Here is a 21,617-nt window from a genome sequence, read left to right on the forward strand (position 1 = left end):
TATCATTCTTTCACACTGTATCTCTTCTTCAGCAGAGAGTTTGGTCAGGGTATGATAGATAAGACAAGCATTTATTTTTTTTTAATGTGTGAAAGGGAATCAATAAAGAAAACCCTGGGACCTTCTAGAAAGCATATTTATCAGAGAAAAAAGCCCCAGGAGCCAGTAGGCCTGATTTCTGATTTGATTTACTGATTGAGTAAATCAACTGTGTGAGTATGGTAAGTTTTTCTGCATCTTGAAGGCTTAATTCCCTCAATTGTAAATGAACAGATTAGAGCAGATGCCTCCTAAGGTTCTCTGACTATTGAATGCTGAATAGTGAAATGAACAAGAGGAAAATGCCAGCTCATGAAGCACATAAGATTTCCCTGTAGAACACCACAGCCCTGTCAGCTTAGCAAAACAGTGTTTCACACTGCATTGATACAGCAACGGAACCTAAGAAATGTTCCATCAATACAGACTGATTAAAGATATTAAAGCCAGGAGCATAAAATAATAAAGGGAACTAGTTTGATCGTGTGGCATAGATTTCTGTCTCTGGCAGTTTAAGAACTTCTGTGTTTCTGCTATGTAATAAAGAAAAGGGCTCTAAGGACATAAATAAAGTGAAATTAAGCAAACGCATATCCTGAGGCAGAAGAAGATTAAACATTTTTTTTATCCATATTTAATTAACTAAGACACTGTTTAGTTTAAGTAACTTTCTTGTGCTGCTTGGTAGCTTGGTTGACTCTGCAGTGACAGGAGCCAAAACTCTTCCTAAAATAACCACACTTAAACGCTATAGCGACTCATCCAGGTTTTGCCAACAAACTTTGTGTGACATGGGAAAAGACACAGCCCCCTGTGAAAATCGGGAACTTAAATAAAGACAAAAATACTGTGAATTCAAAATTCATGCGGTATGTATATGACTCAGCCTGGTTGTGTTTCAGCTTGCTAGCACAGTGCCTTTTTTGTTCCATGAGTTTCTATGGGTTCTGTTTTAGGAAGAGATTTAATTTAGGCAGAAGAAACTTGGAGTCTTTTCTAATTATATAACCTAACATTGAAAATAACCTTCAGACCCAGAATTGCTAAAATTGAGACACAACATAATTATTCATCTCTCCTACTCTAACTGTTGGACCCAACTGCCTCCAAAGAAAATGGAAACGATATGACCCTACAGAGAAAAGAAGGCAGAATAAATCATTTATCTTTCCAAATTTGCAGACATATCTTAATTTGCATACTTGGTCTTTCTCTTGTACAGGTTGCTGTTAGTTTACCTTGGTATCTTATATACCGAGGTAAGCTGACTGAGCCTGATCCCACCTCTCCTTGATCTCGAAACTATTCCTTCTCCTCAGGACTATCTCATTCATTTTACACAGAGAAAGTTAAATTTAGCAAAAGGAGCCTTTCTGAGCTCTGAGTTCTTGCTGATCTGGGAGCCTGTCAAGGTAGTTCTATGCCAACTTGGACCTGCCTGAAGTTGAAACTTCCAATCTTGCCAAAGATTGTGCTTATTTTCTGACAAAGATGAAAGCCACGGTTGGATTTAAAAGGAGGCCAGCTATTTTATGTTCTTCTTGTCTCAACCCTCTGAATCTATGTCTCCATGACTGAAGGCTTTGTAAATAAACAGGTGTTCACAGGTCCCTGTGTGACTTAAAATTTTATGGAACCAGAGAGAAAGTTGACTTATTTAAAAAAGGAAAGTCATTGTAAAGCTTTTGTGTGGTATATAGAAATAACAGTTGTTTTAAAATGTGTTTCCATACCTATATTACTCTTCATACTGACTTAATGTTTCTATGGGATTTAGGGTAGGAGTGTTACATAAAATGATATAGATATGAAATCTGTTTTGGGATCTAGACAAGCTCTGGTCAATGTTAGAAACTTTTCCAGGCTGGTAAGTTTTTTGTAAGTACTGAAGAGAAGCCATCTCACACATTTATGATTTTATGTACAAGATCTATAGACTAAAATAGATATGCAAACTCAAGTATGCTCAGCCAGAAATATTTTGCCACTTTTTTCTAACACACCTAAAATTGTTTTTTCTCCTGTTGCTGCGCACATATCTTTAAAAAAATATTACAAATTATTTATTATTAATAATGTCTGCTAAATTGATGTATGCATACACATGCACAAATGTTTATATAAAAGCACATTTAATCTAGTTACCTGATTACCTCCATCACCTAATAATTCTCTAATATGTGAACCTTAGACATCTTGCTATTTGCATTTACAACTGCTTCAGGGAACCAAATGTCCATAGTGGATCACGTACAGCAGCACAATAATTTAGGCATTGAGGGATACATCCAGTGGTGCTACTTTGTTTTACTAGTAAATATTGGTTTTGATAATGATGTAGTATTTGATATACAGTCAATTTAAAACATTCTCATAAATATTTACATACACAATAATATTTCTACAGTATATCAATATTCTGTTTTGAATTATCTTAATAATTGTACATTTAACACATAAAGAACCTTTATTAACCGTACATGAGTTCATCTTTATATGAGAATTATTTATTTCATATAGACTATAAATATACTATTATTAAGTATTTAAAGAAATTACACAAATAAACATCTTTATAATATATGTCATTTATTCCATAGGCGTTTATATTTCTTAGTTGTAGATATAAGAGTTTAGCAATAAGATGATCAATTACTTAATTTAAATATATAAATTATTTAATTACAAATACAATCACAGCAGGTAGTCCAAATACTGACAACCGGAAGCCATAAGAAACCAGTTTCTCCTTTTGAAAATACCGTAATAAATCATCTCATGCAACTGTTATTATCATAGCATCTTAATTATTTAAATAAATGAATGAATAAATGTTATATTGCTGCAGTGCAATATCACTCTAAACATACAAAGCGACTTTGTTGGCCCTGGCCGGTTGGCTCAGCGGTAGAGAATTGGCCTGGTGTGCAGGGGACCAGGGTTCGATTCCCGGCCAGGGCACATAGGAGAAGCGCCCATTTGCTTCTCCACCCCCCTCCTTCCTCTCTGTCTCTCTCTTCCCTTCCCGCAGCCAAAGCTCCATTAGAGCAAAGATGGCCCGGGCGATGGGGATGGCTCCTTCGCCTCTGCCCCAGGGGCTAGAGTGGCTCTGGTCGCGGCAGAGCGATGCCCCGGAGGGGCAGAGCATCGCCCCCTGGTGGGCAGAGCGTTGCCCCTGGTGGGCGGGCCGGGTGGATCCCTGTCGGGCGCATGCGGAAGTCTGTCTGACTGTCTCTCCCCGTTTCCAGCTTCAGAAAAATACAAAAACAACCCCCCCAAAAAAATGAAGCGACTTTGCTCATGGATCTCAAAGTAACTGGGTGATTTAAGATGTCTTCATTTATGCGTGTAGCATTTGAAAGCTATTAGTTTGGGGTACCAAGGGTTACAGAGCCACATGTCTATACTCTACAGTGGGCTATCTCAGCCGTTCCATACGATGATCACAGGATTTTGAGAATAGTAAGGACAGACACACATTTCAAATTCCTGCTTATTTTACCTTTGCCACTGCCTCACTTGTTCCTGGAAGTCACAGAGCCGAGCCCCAACTCAGAGTGGAAGAGTCCTACAACGGGCCTGGAGGTTGGGGATGGGGAATAGTTTTTTTTTTAATTTTATTTTTTTATTTTTCATTTATTTATTCATTTTTTAGAGAAGAGAGGGAGAGACAGAGAGAGAGAGAGAAGGGGGGGGGAGGAGCTGGAAGCATCAACTCCCATATGTGCCTTGACCAGGCAAGCCCAGGGTTTCGAACTGGCGACCTCAGCATTTCCAGGTTGACGCTTTATCCACTGCGCCACCACAGGGGATGGGGAATAATTTATAGTCATTTTTTGCAGTGTACTCCAAGATCATTCATAAAGACTTACATTCTATTTTTTAAGGATTTTTTTTTAAGTGGGAGGAGGGGAGATAGTGAGACAGACTCCAGCATGCACACTGATGGGGATCTGCCCTGCAACCCCCATGTGGAGCTGATGATGGAATCAAGCAAGCTGTTTTTAGTGCTTGAGGCTGACATTGGGACCAATGGAACTATCTTCAATGACAAGACTGATGCTTAAACCAATCATGCCACTAGCTAAAAGAGGGGAAGAGGCTGAGAAGGGGGAGGGGGGGGGGACAAAGAGGAAGAGAAGAAAATGGTCACTTCTCCTGTGTGTCCAGAATGAAAATCAAACCCAGATGTCTATATGCCAGTGGCTTTCTATTCACTGAGCCAGCTGGCCAGGGCCAAGACTTACATTCTTCTGAAAGGGCCTCATTTTATAATTTCCCATGTTTGGAAGAGGAATAAAATGAGTGTAAGTGGAAATTTGATAGCTACAACCAAAGCATAAGTGTCAAGAAACATAATTAGTAGATAGAATTGTCAGGAATGAGGTATTACAGAAGAGCAAAGCAGTGTGAAGAACCTCAGGGTGACAGGGTTCCTTAAACTTATTCACTGTGTTTTATGTTTCTTCTGTGATGGCTGTAAAAACCCAACATTTCTTTCTGCTCAGACCTTCCAGATACAGTATTTTCCAAATGTGGTTTCTCGACCGGCAGCGCTGGTGCTGCCTGAGGTGTTTGCAAATGGTCCAACCTGAGAGGTCTGTGGTAAATGCAGCTTCCCAAGCCCCACTCGCAGAGATATTTAACTCCAAAAGACAGGGATGTCAGTAGCAAGCACATTGCACTATTATTTGAAGAAGAAAGACAGCTCCAGAAAGCAGGAGTAGGTAACTGCTATCCTGAGTTCTCAAAACCCAGGGTCAATACGGAGGGTTGTAGTGTACTAAATATTACCTTACAATTTACAGTGTTAATTTCTTTCCTTAAAAAAATTTTTTCTCTTCTATTTCTCTATGGCTTAGCTCCCAACAGTTATTTGTATTTAGTTATTTTTTTTAGTCTAAAAGTTGCTGCCCAGATGTCTAATAAATCCCCTCAAAGAAGAAAGAACAAAAATATTATTTGCACTTCAAAATTACTTTTTAATCTTAAAAATCCACAATTTTATGAAGCAAAAACCTTTGAATATCAACACTAAGAAAAATTATGAAAATGAAATCAAATTATTATATCCTAATATTAAAATAATCTATTCTTTGTAGTTTATAACTTTCAGTGTTGTGTTTACAAAGGTTGAAAATGATACTGTTCTTCCAAATTCACTTTATTTTCTAACCCCAAGGGATTTTTTCTACTAACTTATATTCCACCAATGCTATGTGGATAAAAAATAAATACAGGTAAATATAATGTCATGGAGTAAAGAATTGTTTTAAAATTAGAAGTCACATCTTCCAGTTGAGCATACTTTTGACAGCACAACATTTCAGGACACTGAATTAGGTATGGAAATGATCTGAGAAGTCTTCTTTCCTAAGGCTACCCATATGTTGGGGTAGGCTTGAATCCAGTCTTACCTAGAAGCTGGGGAACTAACTAATGAGTCCTGATATTTCCTCCTGCTGACAATTCTATATCATTATAAATCTTTCCAAATAGCCAGTTCCCTAAACAGTTTTTAAACAATTAAACATTAATTTGTTACAAGAGCAGACACTGCACCCTCACTCTCATAACTTTCAAAATTAAAAGCTTTCTTGTCACCTTATTTACTCATCTAAATATGAGTGTATCAATATTGAAGTAAGCAGGCATGAGCTCTAATCAGAAAAGGCAAGAACAGATTGTCTTTAACAACAGGCGAGAGCGTTATCTTGGCTTGTCTGTTCAGCCTGAGGTGCTTTGACACTTCTTAACACACCTAAAAATACTTTTTTTTTCTCCTGCTGCTGCTATCACAAGCATTGAGTCAATAAAGAAGGCACACAATGTATCCTCTGAAAATATCCATAGCAATCCTCTCCCAAGACTGATCAACATCATCTTTATTAAAAATAATAATAATAATAGTATAAAGTACAAAACATTTTCTTTAAATTGTACACACAAAAATTGAAAACAGTAGCATGCATAACCATTAAGACCATAATCCTATCTATACAAATATTAAGAACAGCAAAGAAAATATGTTTAATTCTTGGGAGTAGCGATCATGAACACATAAAAAATTAATGAAAGACTATATTTTGAAGACATTAATTATTTACCAGAAACAAACAGCTAACAAGATCTGCTTGTTTAGCATCAGAAGATACACACATTGCAAACATTCCTATTCATGTATTTATTTATTTGAAGTATAATCATTGAGCACTTACTGTGTTCTAGACATTGTGAAAATACTGAAAATACAGAGCCAACATCCCAGAACTTACTGTCTACTAAAGAAGTATTAAAATACTTAAGTATTTAAGTAATTAAAGAAAAATATAAAGAGGGAATGATAACAAATACCATAGCTATGTAATCTGAGGGTCAAAGTTTCAGAGGGAGATATTGGAGCTTAGATCATTTAGTACTTTACAAAATCAAGTACAATTTTTACTTTTTTTATTGCCCAAGTTCCCAAGTTATTTTTTTTTCTATGTTCCCATGAAAACCATGTTGTATACATTAGTTATAGAACATGATAAATTGTTTTCTATTGAGTTGACATCCACATTTGAATGGGGAATTTTATGGTGAGGACAGACTATGCATTTTTAGTCTTTTTAATATCAGAACATAAAATATAAAAAAAAACTTTTATAAAAGCCTGCCAAATGAATAAATTACTTAAATGAATACTTGCATGATATATTTGAATATTCATGTTTTTAAATCGCTGCAAATATTCATTTATCGATATAATAATTTTATCAGCTGGCACTCAACTTCTGAGGGATGGAGTGTTGTTTAAGAAATTAAGCTCCTTTGATGTGGAAAATGAGACCCTCAGGCAGTACTGTGAAGCTAAACAGAAAAATAAAACTAATAGCTAAACGCCTATGCATTAAAAATACTGAAGAGACATGTAGGAGTGAGAGAGTAGAGAAAGGAGAGGGAATGAAGGTGGAGGAAACAAAAGGCCATGTGTAAAGACACTGAAGACTACAGAGAAAGATGGCCAGGCAGAATTTTACAAGAATAGAAAGACCAAAATGTAATGCCTAATTACATTTATTCGAATTGATGTGATGTAAAATTTCCTCCCTCCCCCCAAAATCAGTAACTTCCACTACAAATGCAGATAACTTGTCTTATCAATGGAAAATTCAGGTGAAAGTGTCTGAATTTCATTTATCAGTCAGCACAGAGGAGAGAAAGAAGTACCGTGGGGAATGAGATGCAATCGAGATTTAAGAGGATTGAATAAAAAGATTTCAAATCCTGAATATTATGGAGTTCTTGGTACTGGACCAAGTGTTTTACAGCAAGCAATCATAAAACTGAGCAAAATGTATTGAGTCAAATGTTTTCTTTATATACTCAAAGCATAAATGTTGAGCACTTTAGCTGAGCTAATCACTGTGCCCGTGCTGACAACAGCAGCACAACTCTCTCATTTCTGACAAAATAAAACTCACAAAAGAAGTCCCATGTGTCCCTTGGTTGATTTTCCTATTTGCGGTGCACCAAACCCAGAATCCAAGAACAGTGACTACATCCTGCTAGGATGAGATCAGAGTTTGGGACAATGAACATGGCTGGAGAAGGGAATTGTGCGGGAGGCAGTATGAAGGTCCTTTATGTGTCCTTGGCTGAGAATTGGTTGCACATATGCAGCATTGGCTTAACAGAACATAGTTTCTGCTGGTTTGGAAATAGAATTTCTAGATTTTAAGCAGAACTGACAGATGTTGGGGTTCTGGCCCAACCAGAGTAGAGAGACATCATTAACACCTCATTAAGACCTCAGGCATTGGACAGAGACACAAAAAGATGTCATCTTAAGAAGTAAAGCCTTCTCTGAGTCTCCTTTAACAAATTCTAAAATCTAGACCTGAAAAAATCGATGCTGAAGACTGAGACCAAATTAGAAGGGTTTACGGAATACTGGAATTTCCACAGATTTACTTTCCCAAAGCATAAAAACAAGCTTTCATTATTTTAAGGTAAGCATCTAGTAATTGTAGCATGAGTAATATAAATGTTTTTCAGAGAGAAGATTACAGAATCTAGAGTATTTTTAATGCATGATTCACAATAGCCAGTCCACAATCAGAAATGTGGCAAGTGTTCAGAGAAAAATGATATTCAAAGGCAACTAACATTAATTATGGTTCAGATGTTGGATTTAGAAAACCAACTTCAAAGAAGCTAATATAAATATGCTCAAAAATCATATATAGTCAAAAATTAATCTAATTTTTGGTCTTTTTTTTTTTTTTACAGAGACAGTGAGAGTCAGAGAGAGGAATAGATAGGGACAGACAAGAATGAACAGAGATGAGAGCATTAATCTTTAGTTTTTTGTTGTGACACCTTAGTTGTTCATTGATTGCTTTCTCATATGTGCCTTGACCGTGGGCCTTCAGCAGATTGAGTAACCCCTTGCTCGAGCCAGTGACCTTGGGTCCAAGCTAGTGAGCTTTTGCTCAAACCTGATGAGCCCACGTTCAAGCTGGTGACCGCGGGGTCTCGAACCTGGGTCCTCCGCATCCCAGTCCGATGCTCTATCCACTGCGCCACCACCTGGTCAGGCTAACTTTTGGTCTTAATGAGTGAACAGAGATCTTTCTCAGTAGAAAATTAAAAACCATTAAAAGAAATCAAATTCTAAAATGAAAGAAACTGCATTTAACAATCTATTAGAAAAGAAGAAGAAATAGTCTGAAAATTTATAGAAAGATTAATAGAAATATTCCAGTTTGTGGAACAGAGAGAAGATGAGGGCAAAATATCAACAAAACTTAAGGACAATATCAGTGTTTTAACATATATTTAAAAATGAAAACCTTAGATAAGAAAATAATAGAAAGGAATAGCAAACAAACAAAATAACATTGGACAATTAATAAAATATAATAAAAAAATACTTCTCTGATCAAAGAATCTCACCAAGTCTCAAGCAGTATAACTATAAAGAAAACCACTCTGAGATCCATCATAGCCCAATTGCTAAGAAGCCAGCATAAAAAGAAAACTAAGAAAAAAAACCCCAAAAACACTTTATATAAATGAAAAGAAGTTGCATTATTGATTTTATGATTGACTTCCCTTTAGACACAATGAAAAATAAGATATGCAATGTAGGTCATGTGATGTTTTAGATATGAAGTGGCAAACTATTAAATCTAAATAGATATTTTAAAATTATTTTTTTTATTTTAGAATAAAATAGTACAAAGAGTTTCCACAAACCCCATGCTAAATTTTCTTTATTATTAACATCTTATATTTCTGTGATATATTTGTGGCAACCAATGAACCAATATTGCTAAATTGTTTTGAACTAAACTCTGTACTTTATTTGCTTATTTTATTAGTCTTTTCTCCCCACCAATCTCCTCTTTCTGTTTCAGTATCTTATCCAAGATATTACACTACATTAATAATTATGTCTGCTTAGCTGCTCTGGACAATGACAATATCTCAGATTGTGCTTATATTAGATGGCTTTGATATTATTAAGGAGTCATGATTAAGAATTTTGTAGGATATTTGTAACTGGGATTTATCTGATGTTTTTCTTATAATTAGACTAAAGTTATAAATTTGGAAACAGAAGACCAAAGGAAAAAAAAGGCCATTTTCATTACATCTTACTGAAGAGTCATGCTGTTAACATGATTTATCATTGATGAATTTTTAATTCACCTGACTAAAGTAATATTTGCCAGGCTCCGCTAATAAAGTTCTCTTTCCTCCCCTATTGTCATACTCTACTCAGAAGAATTCATTTTGTGCTGCTTACTCTTAAAAGTGGTGAGTTCAATTCCACTTTCTTGAAGGATGTCTTCTCTAAGGAAGCATGTTTCTTCATTTATTTAGTCAATAATTTATTATATCAATATGAGCTAATGGATATTTATTTTATATTTTGAATTGAAACAATACATTATTTATTGTGTTTCTCATTTTTTGTACCTGCTTTTATCCATTGAGAGCTCTTTTACTTGGCCTTCATGACCCTTTCATATAGCCTATTTTTTTTTTTTTTTAGAACTTTTTCACATGTTGGCATCATAAGGCATTTCGGGTATATCTTATTTATTTTCTGCCTTATTCTAGTGTCAGTTACTTCTGCAAGGAGGACTGATTTCTTTTATTGGGAGCTGGTATTAGAAACCATTGTCTGGGGATGGAGTATCCTCATTGCCACTGTGATATGATTGATCTAGGATCTCTCAAAAAACACATATGTGAAAGACATGTATGTATACTAACACAAATAAACATCGATGTGTAATATGTTTCTCTAGATATCTATATGCATTTATATTAAGTTTAAAAAGGGCTCATTTGCTGTCTCTGACTCTAAACCAGTATTGTATGATTCATTCTAGCCTCTCTTTTTAATTGGTTTGTTACTTCCTCTTCAGTGCTGAGAACCCTGGCTCCTACCACTGCCATTTATTTATTTATTTAATCAATCCTAGTGTAGTGTATAGTGGTTGCTGAATTTTAACCTATACTCCAGTGAGACTCTTTACCTATTCAAGTACAGTGTTTATATACATTTCCTTTTGTCTTTACTCTTACAATTTTTATTCATTTTCAAAATTACTTAGGTCAGTATTTCTCCTGCTCCTGCACTTTTCAGTGGAGGTATGTCATACATTTACAATACAGTAAGAATATTTTGTCTCCATCTGCATTCTATTATGAGATCCCCAAGCTCTGAGTTGATTTTTCTTTTGAACGAAAAGTTATAAATGTATATTATAATCCCTAAAGTAATTATTAAGAAAATAATTTTTAATTATTAACAAGAATCTAATATAGTTAATAAAATGATATGCTAAAAATTATTTCATTGTTCAAAAAAAATCAGGAAAAGAGCAAGAAGGAATCTAAATAGAGAAGAAAAAGATATAAAATATGGCAGGAAAATAGATTTAAATCCAATCTTATAATAACCACATTACATGTAGATGAACAAAGAAACAATGGAGTTAGTTCTGGCTTTTTTTATTTATTGAGTGGATAAAAGAAAGCCAGAAATAACTCCATTGTTTTTTTTAAAAAAATAACTGATAAACATAAAGAAAAGAACAAATTAACCTAACCAGAGGTTGGCATAGTGGATAGAGCATCAGCCTGGGATGCTGAAGACCCAGATTTTAAAACTAGAAGTCCCTGGCTTGAGTGCAGGCTCATCAAACTCATTCAGCGGGGGGTCACCAGCTTGAGTGTGGGGTTACCGGTCTAAGCATGGGGTCATTAGACATGACCCCAAGGTCTCTGGTTTGAAGACTAAGGTTACTGGCTTGAGCAAGTGGTCACTGTCTCGGTGTCAGCCTACCTGGTAAGGGCACATGTGAGAAAGCAATCAATGAACAACTAAGGTGCCACAACTATGAGTCAATGCTTCTCACCTCTTTCCCTTCCTGTTTTTCTATACCCCTTTCTCTCAAAAAAAAGAAAAGAAAAGGAAATAAATAAATAAAGAGAGAGAGAGAGAAGAAGGAAAGAAAGAAAGAAAGAAAGAAAGAAAGAAAGAAAGAAAGAAAGAAAGAAAGAAGAAAGAAAGAAAGAAAGAAAGGGAGAAAGAAAGAGAAAATGTTAAAATTAAAGTTATGGAAAGAGGTCTATAACAAAATATAAACATAAGAAAGTTGTGCCTATGTTAATATCAGGTAAATTGGACTTCATGAAAAAGAAAATTACAGGAGAGAAAGAGGAGCATTTAATAATGATTAAAGAGGTAATTCATCAGGAAGACATAAAATCATAAATATGTATGACTTAATAACATAATTTAAAAATTTATGAAGAAATGCTGACAGAATAGAAGTGGGAAATAGTGAAATCGACAAGTACAGCTGAAGATTTTTAATTATCCCCTATCAATAGTTAATAAAACAGGTTGGAAAAATATCAAAAAATATATAAACAACACTCTCATATTGCACCTGCTAAAGCAAACCCTGAATGGGAGTTTGTGGCATAGTAATATTCAAGATCAACATCTGTAAGAGGAAGAGGAAATGGAGTTAAGATTGAAAATCAAATTGACACAGGTCTGACGAATTCTGTCTACCTTGGGGAGACTCTCTGGAGAAAATAGTTTCTGTCAGGTAAACCAACATTAGACTGAACCAATAGGACCTTAATCCCCACATCTTTCTTAGTTACTGCATGTAAGCTTCCCCAGGAAATATAGAACCTCGGGTGTGGTGACTCTTGCAGTTGAAGCAGAACCTGAAAGAGCTAGCATGTAAATCTTCTGATTGATGACACTACAGCACATTCTTCCTTTAAAGGGGAACTGGACAGTGAATTTCCATGTATACCACAGCTACCACCAATAAACTTGACCTAATTAATGATATATAGAACACTATACTGGTCATTAGCAGAAAGCCATCTTCTTTCCAATTGTCCATTACGGATATAAAACAAATAGCAAGAGAACAGATTTAAAATCAACCATTTCAACATTCTAAGACAGACTATAAGGGGAAACTAAAAAGTTAAGACATTTCAAATATATTCTCAGACTATAACTAAATTAATTATAAATTAAAACCAGAAAAATATCTATAAAATACCCAAATCTTTAGAAATTAAATAGAATATTTTAAAATCAACAATGGGTCAAAGAAAATTATACAATGAAAGTTAGAATAATGTCAAATTGAGTGATACTGAAAGCAGATTACAACTAAAGCAATGCATATTGAGAAATATATACTTTGTTTATATTCAAAAAGGAATGGTCTTACCATTATTAATTTAATTTCATAATTAGAAAATTTTAAAAATGACAAATTAATAAAAATGCAGTAAGTAGAAAGTTGAATAAAAGCATAAATCAATGATATAAAAAATAAAGTTTGGTTCATTGAAAAGATTTATAAAATTTGATAAATGTAAAGCAACTCTAAGAAAAAAGAGAAAGTAAAAATTATCAACATAAACATATACATTAACATTATTAAAGACATTACTTAATAAAAATAAAATATTAAAGGAAAATAGAAATATATTATGTATTTATTTATAACAATAAATTGAGAGGAGAAACAGCTAGAGAAATATTGAGACTTCAATTGCTGAGAGGCCAAAAAATTTTGAAGAGAATTGACTTTGTGTTTAAGAAACTCAAACAACTTAATTTCTGTTAAATGACAGGGTCACCCATGTTATCATATTGAAAAAATTGATATAGATATTTTTTATAAACTGTGAATCAGACTCTGCAAGTAGTTTTATATTCTAATTTTTAACATAAATAGGAGCACTTTTACATCTATATATTATTAAAAACATGAATTTTTAGTGCTGAAAAATTCTGTGTCATATGGGTACTATAAAATTTGATAAGCCATTCTTTGATTCTTAGTTATTTTGTTTGTTTGTATTCTTTGGAAATTCTAGATTTTTTTTTTATAACTAATCAAATTCATTTTCTCTGACTAAACTTCTAAAGGTGCCTCCTAAGTTAAGGGTTAGTCTATATTTCAGATTATTAAAACTAGTTCAAATTGCTCTCAGAAATACTTCTACCTAGTATTTACAGCTTATGAGTACCCAATACACAAGTAGTTTTTTCAATGTACTTTGCTAATATCTTGTTTTTTAAGAAATTATATCAATTACAGAAGTGAACAAGTTTATTTCTACTTGCATTGGCATTCATTAATTATTTATAAGAATTCTTAAGCTGTGTTTCACCATTGGTATTTCTTTTTTTTTTTTTTTTAAAGATTTTATTTATTCAATTTTCAGAGAGGAGAGAGAGAAAGAGAGAGAGAGAGAGAGAGAGAAAGGGGAGGAGCAGGAAGCATCAACTCCCATATGTGCCTTGACCAGGCAAGCCCAGGGTATCAAACAGGCAACCTCAGCGTTCCAGGTTGATGCTTTATCCCACTGCGCCACCACAGGTCAGGCCACCCTTGGTATTTCTTGTTGCGTTGTTTGTTTATATTAATCAGATGGTCTTGGTTGTGTAAAAGCCAAAGAAACAAGAAGTTCTCATATTCAAAATTCTGTATTTAATACCTTATTATATAACCACTAATGTTTATTACTATTTAAAAATGAAAAATACCAAATATGGCTGTGCTGTGTCAGTGGTCAAAGGAGTTATTATCCACATGACTTCTGTCAAAATCATTAGTTAATGAGATCAAATGGGTTCTTAAAGACTACAATAAGCACCAAATTGGTCTTATACTAAAACTGAAATCTGCCTTGCAGCAGATTTCATTGTCTTCGTGGATGTTCTTTTTATGGAGAAGCTTCCGTTTCTGACCACAAGGTTGAACAATAAAACTCTCAGTAGGATGGAATTAATTTACATTTTGAGAATTCTGGTGAAAACTATTTATATTTCTATGTAATTATCTGTGTACTATATAAGTTAACTTCACTGTACTTTATAATTTTCTATCACTGCAATTACTATATTACTGTTTTCCCACTTTAGAGAGTCCAGACATACCAGTTATAAAATACTTTTTGGTTCCTAATGGAAAGTAAGACTATTGCAGCAGATTTGGTGGCTGAGAGGAAAACAATTACCACTTGTGTTTTTGCAACTCTGGTAAGTATTACCTGCAGATCAACTAAAATCAAATGTCAGAAGGCTGTGAGAAGTGTGTCTCAAAGTATTTGGCAATGTGAGGTTAAATTATAAAGCATACCACTCCAGTTTGTAGACATGATAATGTCACGAATGCACAGGGTCTCCCTGTCTTTCACAACCTCCTCAATCCAAAGATTTTATGGTGCTTTACCACCATCATCACTATCACCATCATCATCATCATCAAAGTCTAACTTGTATTGAGTCTGGACCAAAATTATACAAAGCAGCCCTTGAACCGTGGTTTTATTTGATGGACTATCCTGATGTGTTTCTCTATTGCTAATGGAAAAGGCCCATTCAATTTGTTAAATGTGGAGTAACAGGAAATATTAGAAAACAAAAGTATAAACCAGAACACAAATAATACCCTCTAACTTTGAAGTGGCATTTGACTGCTCAAGGAGGGCTTATTTGCCAAAGACCTCACAAGTGTTAAGGAACAAGAAAGCAAGCTACCAGTCCTGTTGCACAGACTTCTTCATCAAACCTCTCTGCAGTTTGTTCTGAAACTGTCATTTTTCAGTTTAAGGACAATGACATAAAATGATGCCAATTCATATGAAAGCCCTGCATAAAACTGTGTTAAATACAACACAGGTACATTATTAATGGTCAAGTGAAGCCAGAGTTAAACAAGCACTGGGGATTCGCAACAGCATTATTAATGCCCTCTTATGTCACCTCATTTTATATTTATGGAAAAAAATATGATTATTACATTTTTCATGCCAAATGGAAGTGAATAACTGAGATGGTAGCACCTTACCCCAGGACATGCAATAAGACACACATTTTCCCTATAATAAGCTATGATAGATATAAAAATGTTTACTCATCAATCAACCATAGTCTTAGTGGAACAGGGTGTTATGAGGAGTCTCTTTCCTACCCTCGCTTCACTAACAAGATATGTCTGCTCATTTTAAAAAAAATGTAAAATTATACAATTTGAAAGAAGTACTATATACCCTGGGAAGCAATGCTTAGGGTTACTAATTGCAAAATCATGAATCATATGTTACTATTTTCTAAAACAATTCAGAAAGCACCATGTGTTTTCTCATTTATTCTCAAAGTTCAGTTGGGGGTAAAGATCCGGAGAGGAGCCTATTTATATAACCTCTGATAAGGTGATCTAAGAGAGAGAGTATAGGTGTTCTATTGATAAATGCAAGCTGGCTCTGTATGTCTTGTTGTCAATAAAATGAAATGCTCTAAGTTATTTTTTGCCCTCCCCTCAATTAGGCAAGCTAACAGTTTATCAAGCGTATTGATTAAACTGTTGTCCAGCTTCTCTGAGATGTCTGCAGGAAGCAAAGTGCCTATAGAATCTATATGTTGAAACTTCAAATGTTGAAGTGGATAGTTGGAGGAAGAGTTAGTTTTTTTCCAATAATGCAGAGTAATTCAAATTTGAATTCACAGAATCTCTTTAATGCTGTTCTGCATTGATACAATTAGTGTAGGCTTTAAAAATATTGCTCCATATAGACTTTTACTTGTAATTTGAATTTGCCTACTATTAGATTTTAAGCAAATCAAAGGCAGGGAGAACAGCTTTTATTCTTTTGTATGGCACCATATAGAACTTCCCATATTTTACTGACACAATGTGACAAATTAAAGTACTAATTAAGTCCACTTTTTCAATTATTTTACTTCATAGTTCTTTTTCTCTCTTTCACGTACACAAACACAAGCACACACCACATATTTTCTATGTAGAAATCATATTTTATTTAAGAAAGAGCAAAGAAAATATTAAATCAGATCTTAAAATAGAAATCAGAATTTTATTTTATTTTTGTAAATATATAGGGCCTTAAAAATTTCACTTGACTATGGCTATTGATAATTTCTTCTGCATAAGTAAAGAAAAATACAGGTACCAATTTACATGAAATTTATCTCTAATGACAGAAAACCTGCAGGAGAAAAGTATCAATGTAAAAGGAAGATAAAAATTTGAGAAACATTTTCAAGATAAAGGATTACCCAGAGAGAAAATAGCTTATTTAGTTTCAGAAATCTGCTTTTAGGAATAAAAATTACTTGTCAGTACTTTATTTTCTGACCTAGTTACATTGGGGTGTTGGGACAGAGGATAGTAAAAAACAGCAAAGCTGCATTCTCAACTTTATCTCTTCCAGAGTTCGTGATTGGGCCAGGCCAATTAAATAATCCAAAAAGTATCAATGGGAGGGATAAACAGAAGCGATATAAAATTGTGTTCTGTTCACCTATTTACTACATGGGTACATTTGTCCCGCTTGGACTAATTAGCTCAAGAGTTACTTCTACTGTTATTTCAAGAACATTGCTTGAAGAATAAGGCAGACAAATATAATACATATTTTAAACTATCTATAGTAGACTTATAGTTTTCATAGTAAGTAACAAAGTCTCTATTCTTTTCTGAGATGGCATGATTAAAATAACATTGTCAAAATAACCAAAACTGAATGAAATTTGTAAGGTGAATCAAGTTCCGCATCTATTCCATTTACTTGCACTAAAAATAGAATCAAAGAAGTTTATAATAAACAAATGTCCTTAGAACCTCAATAAAATCTTTTTTTTTTCACTGTAAAACTTTACACTACCACTTTGCAAAAGTGAGAATTCTTTACTTAGTAAACATTCCATTTACTTCTGAGGGATTTGGTCCTGCAAAAGTTTTCAGGAATACCCAATCACATTAATGGCAAGAAAAGCAAAATGTTTGTTTTCCTCACTATCTCTTAAGGATGGGATTTCTAAACTGCAGATACCTACATTTAATTTATTAAATTATAGGTCAAATAATGGCACCAGCATGGCAGTATATGTGGAGTCAAGTTTATGTGTAGAACAGGATACAGTAAAGATGCATGGCTCTATCTAGAGGCAAGTGTTTGAGACACTAATTTCAGGACAAGTCCCATGATTAATTTTAATAAGAGTTACAGCCCTGGCCAACTGGCTCAGTGGTAGAGCGTCATCCTGGTGTGTGAAAGTCCTGGGTTTGATTCCCAACCAGGGCACACAGAAGTGCTCATCTGCTTCTCTACCCTTCCCCCTCTCCTTCGTCTCTATCTCTCTCTTCCCCTTCTGCAGCCAAGGTTCCATTGGAGCAAAGTTGGCCTGGGCACTGAGGATGGCTCCATGGCCTCCACCTCAGGTGCTAGAATGGCTCAGTTGCAATGGAGCAATGCCCCAGATAGGCAGAGCATCGCCCTCTGGTGGGCATGCCAGGTGGATCCCAGTTGGGTACATGTGGGATTCTGTCTGACTGCCTCCCCACTTCTCACTTCAGAAAAATACAAAAATAAATAAATAAATAAAGAGAGTTACAAGTAGCTGTAGAAAGTACTTTCTGTGCTCTCATTAATTCACGTGGTCAAAATGCAGCCAAGTAGGCAGATAAGGGCAGCCCAAAGCCTAAATTTCATAACTCTGGTAATGATCAGTGGGGTGCATAAATGTCTTCAAATCACATAATTGTGGTGATCTCAGTGCGCTCAGTCTGGTGGACTGTTGCCCACGCCACTAAATCAGCATTCACAGCACCATGCACATATGGCACCGTCAGAGTTCAGTGGGAACCCAGGACTTTGTAAGCTTGGGGGCCAAGTCACTCTTAACCTTCATAAAAGGCATCCCTTTTAAGACAGGGTAAAGGTCACTGCAGCTCATGCCAAGTGTAAAAATGAGAACTAGAGACAGGAAACACTGTTCAGATGTTGTAGAGCTGTAGGCCTGTTTTATGTCTGCTCTGAGCCCTCTGCAGCTACAGGAGACCAAAGGCATACTCACCATCCCAATTTATACTAGGTCAGCAGCCAAATGGGTCCAGACATTAAAAGCAGGGGAAATGCGGGGGCTAATCAGGAATTGCCTGTCTCAGAGGTAGGACATGAAATACTGCAACAGAACATTGTGTGATTGGAATTGGGACTGTGATGTGTGGCTGTGGGTTGTAGACTGAGTGTTCGACATTATGAATGTGTGACATCAGAGCAGGCTGCAGCATGACCACATAACTACTTACCCCCAAGTCACTCATAAAAGTGAGATGTGCCTCTCCAGAGAATACCAAGGAGCAAATATTGTAAATAAAATAAATGTCCAGTGTGTCTGAATTAATGAGCATATATTAGGATCATATATAACTTGAGGAAATAAGAAAAGAGCCCAACTGAGATTTCCCTGAGTAATGGAGAGAAATAGAGGAAGTTATTTTTATTATCTAATTGGTAAAAAGTCCCCAATTTTTCTGTCAAAGTTTATAACAGAAAAATACACAGAGGTTCCAAGGCGGGGGGTGGGGGGGGGAAGTGTATGTGGCAAATGTGGAAAATCACTCAGTGGGGAAATACATTTCACACACAGAAACATGATTATGGACAAGTTTAAATTAAAACCATATTTACATGGCATGATTTTTCAGATAATTTTTCTTCATTAAACTCAAAATTATTATCAGTTTGGTGAGTAAATTGATATTATGGTTTCTGTGGTTTGAAGAAACAATTTTTTTCCAGCACATCCATGTCAGTAATATTTATCCTCTATCTCTTTGCAATACTTTAATTCTAGGACCTTCCTTCCTTCCTCCCTCCCTCCCTCCTTCCCTGTCTCCCTTCTTTCCTTCCTTCCTTCCTTCCTTCCTTCCTTCCTTCCTTCCTTCCTTCCTTCCTTCCTTCCTTCCTTTTCTCTTTCTTTTTTTAATTTTTTTTACTTTATTAATTTTTAGAGAGGAGAGAGAGCGAGAGTGAGAGAAGGGGGAGGGAGGAGCAGGAAGCATCAACTCCCACATGTGCCTTGACCAGGCAAGCCCAGGGTTTTGAATCTGCAACCTCAGCATTCCAGGTTGACGCTTTATCCACTGCACCACCACAGGTCAGGCCCTTTTTCTCTTTCTTTTCTTTCCCCTGCTCCCTTAAAACTGGAAAGTGTATTTAGAAAAAAATTTTAAGTAATAAATCCTTTTTTTTTGATATTTGAATGAGCTTAGATTTGGGAGGATGGGGTAGGGTAGGGTGCTAAAATGTAAATGATATATATTAAAAATAACTGTAGTGATTTCCTTAAAGACTGATATAAATGAGAAGAATTCACCGTGCCAACAATCGCTGGCAAAGCAAAGAAGCAAGTGTGTGATATGGCATTTTTGCAAACAATGTGCCTCAGAATGTTGCAGCCACACCCGGAAGTTGGGAGGAACAGATGTGTAATTATTTAAAGATATTTTGCTGCTCACAGACTTATAAAAATGTGTGCATTTTTGTTAAGAAAAGGTAGCTGTGCAGTCTTATACCAAAAGAAGTACAAGTCAAGTAAAAAAATAATGAACATTCAATATAAAGTTAAGTTATAATAAGCAGTGATTTTTGCAAATTTTTTTTAAATATTTTTTTTCTTTTTTTTAATTTTATTTATTCATTTTAGAGAGGAGAGAGAAAGGGAGACAGAGAGGGAGAGAGAGAGGAGAGAGAGACAGAGAGAGAAGGTGGGGAGGAGCTAGAAGCATCAACTCCCATATGTGCCTTGACCAGGCAAGCCCAGGGTTTCGAACCGGCGACCTCAGCATTTCCAGGTCGACGCTTTATCCACTGCGCCACCACAGGTCAGGCGATTTTTGCAAAATTTGATCTGTTATTCTGCTGTCTTCTTTATTGTGCCCATCTCTCCAAACATCTATCACCCTCACAATATCCATTCTAGTATGTCTGAAGATTTACTCAATTACCATTTGGATTTATGCTGTTGGCTCACCATATACATTCTTGATTCTTGGATTCATCAAGAAATGCACTTCTCTCTATTTCTTCATACAATGAAGAGAAGAAGCTCTGGTGTCTCTTTTTCTTATAGGGGATCTACTGGTGTCATGTCAGCTCCACTTTACAACTAATTACTTTTAAGTTTTCACCTTTTGATACTATCAAATTTTGAGTTAGGGCTTCAACATAGAATTTGTGGGGAAGACACAAACATTTTGTTCTTAATACCAACTAAGGAAATCTGAACAATTATTTTAAATAAATAAAGATAGACTCTCTCCTTAGCTCATTTATGATTTGGGTCTACTAGATTTCTTGGATTCCTATAAAATCTTTTAATTTTAATTGAAACATATTGAGTTAATGTAAGAAGTCTTCCTGCTCTTAATTATTTATATTTTAGAAACCTTAAAATGCATGACTTAAGTAATATTGGTATCTTTGACATTACCCTGGAAATAGTACAGTGATTTAAGGTAAAATCATACTTGTCTCTCATCCAAGTAATAACCAGGCCCAACCTTGCTTAGCTTTTCAGGTCAGATGAGATCAGCCGTGTTCAGGGTGCTATGGCCGCCTTACAGGGAGGGGATGGGGAGAAGGTGAAGGGCTTAAAGAGAAAAAAATAGGATAACAGAAGATGATTTGACTTTAGGTGATGGGTATGCAGCATAATGACTGTCCAAATGATGTGGAGATGTTTTCTCTAAATCAATGTACTCCAGTTGATCAATATCACTCTGTTAAAAATAATTGTCTAAATAAAAAAAAATCATACTTGTGTTACATAATGAATAGATATAACTCTCTTCAACCTAGTAAAGTCAATTTTGTCATCTGAGAGTCACAATGATGAGCTCAAAGATGAAAGAAATACAATCTTTCAGAATTGATTCTATAATGCTTCTAGCACCAACAATGTAAGCTATCTCACATTTTCACCTGTCCTTAAGTGATGTCTTAGAAGCAAGCTCATTAAGTTTCTTTTTTTTAATTTAATTTAATTATTATTTTTTTAAATTATTGATTATAATTTATTGTGTTTACATAGATTCTAGTGTCCCCTGGAATGCATCCCTCCCCCTGTGTTCCCCTCAACATCTCCCTTGTCCCCCTCCCCACAACGCCCTCCACCCTTCCCTCCAGGATTATCCCATCGTATCATCCACTTTCCC

Source organism: Saccopteryx leptura, chromosome 8 (genome assembly GCF_036850995.1).
Source record: "Saccopteryx leptura isolate mSacLep1 chromosome 8, mSacLep1_pri_phased_curated, whole genome shotgun sequence".
NCBI lineage: Eukaryota > Metazoa > Chordata > Mammalia > Chiroptera > Emballonuridae > Saccopteryx > Saccopteryx leptura.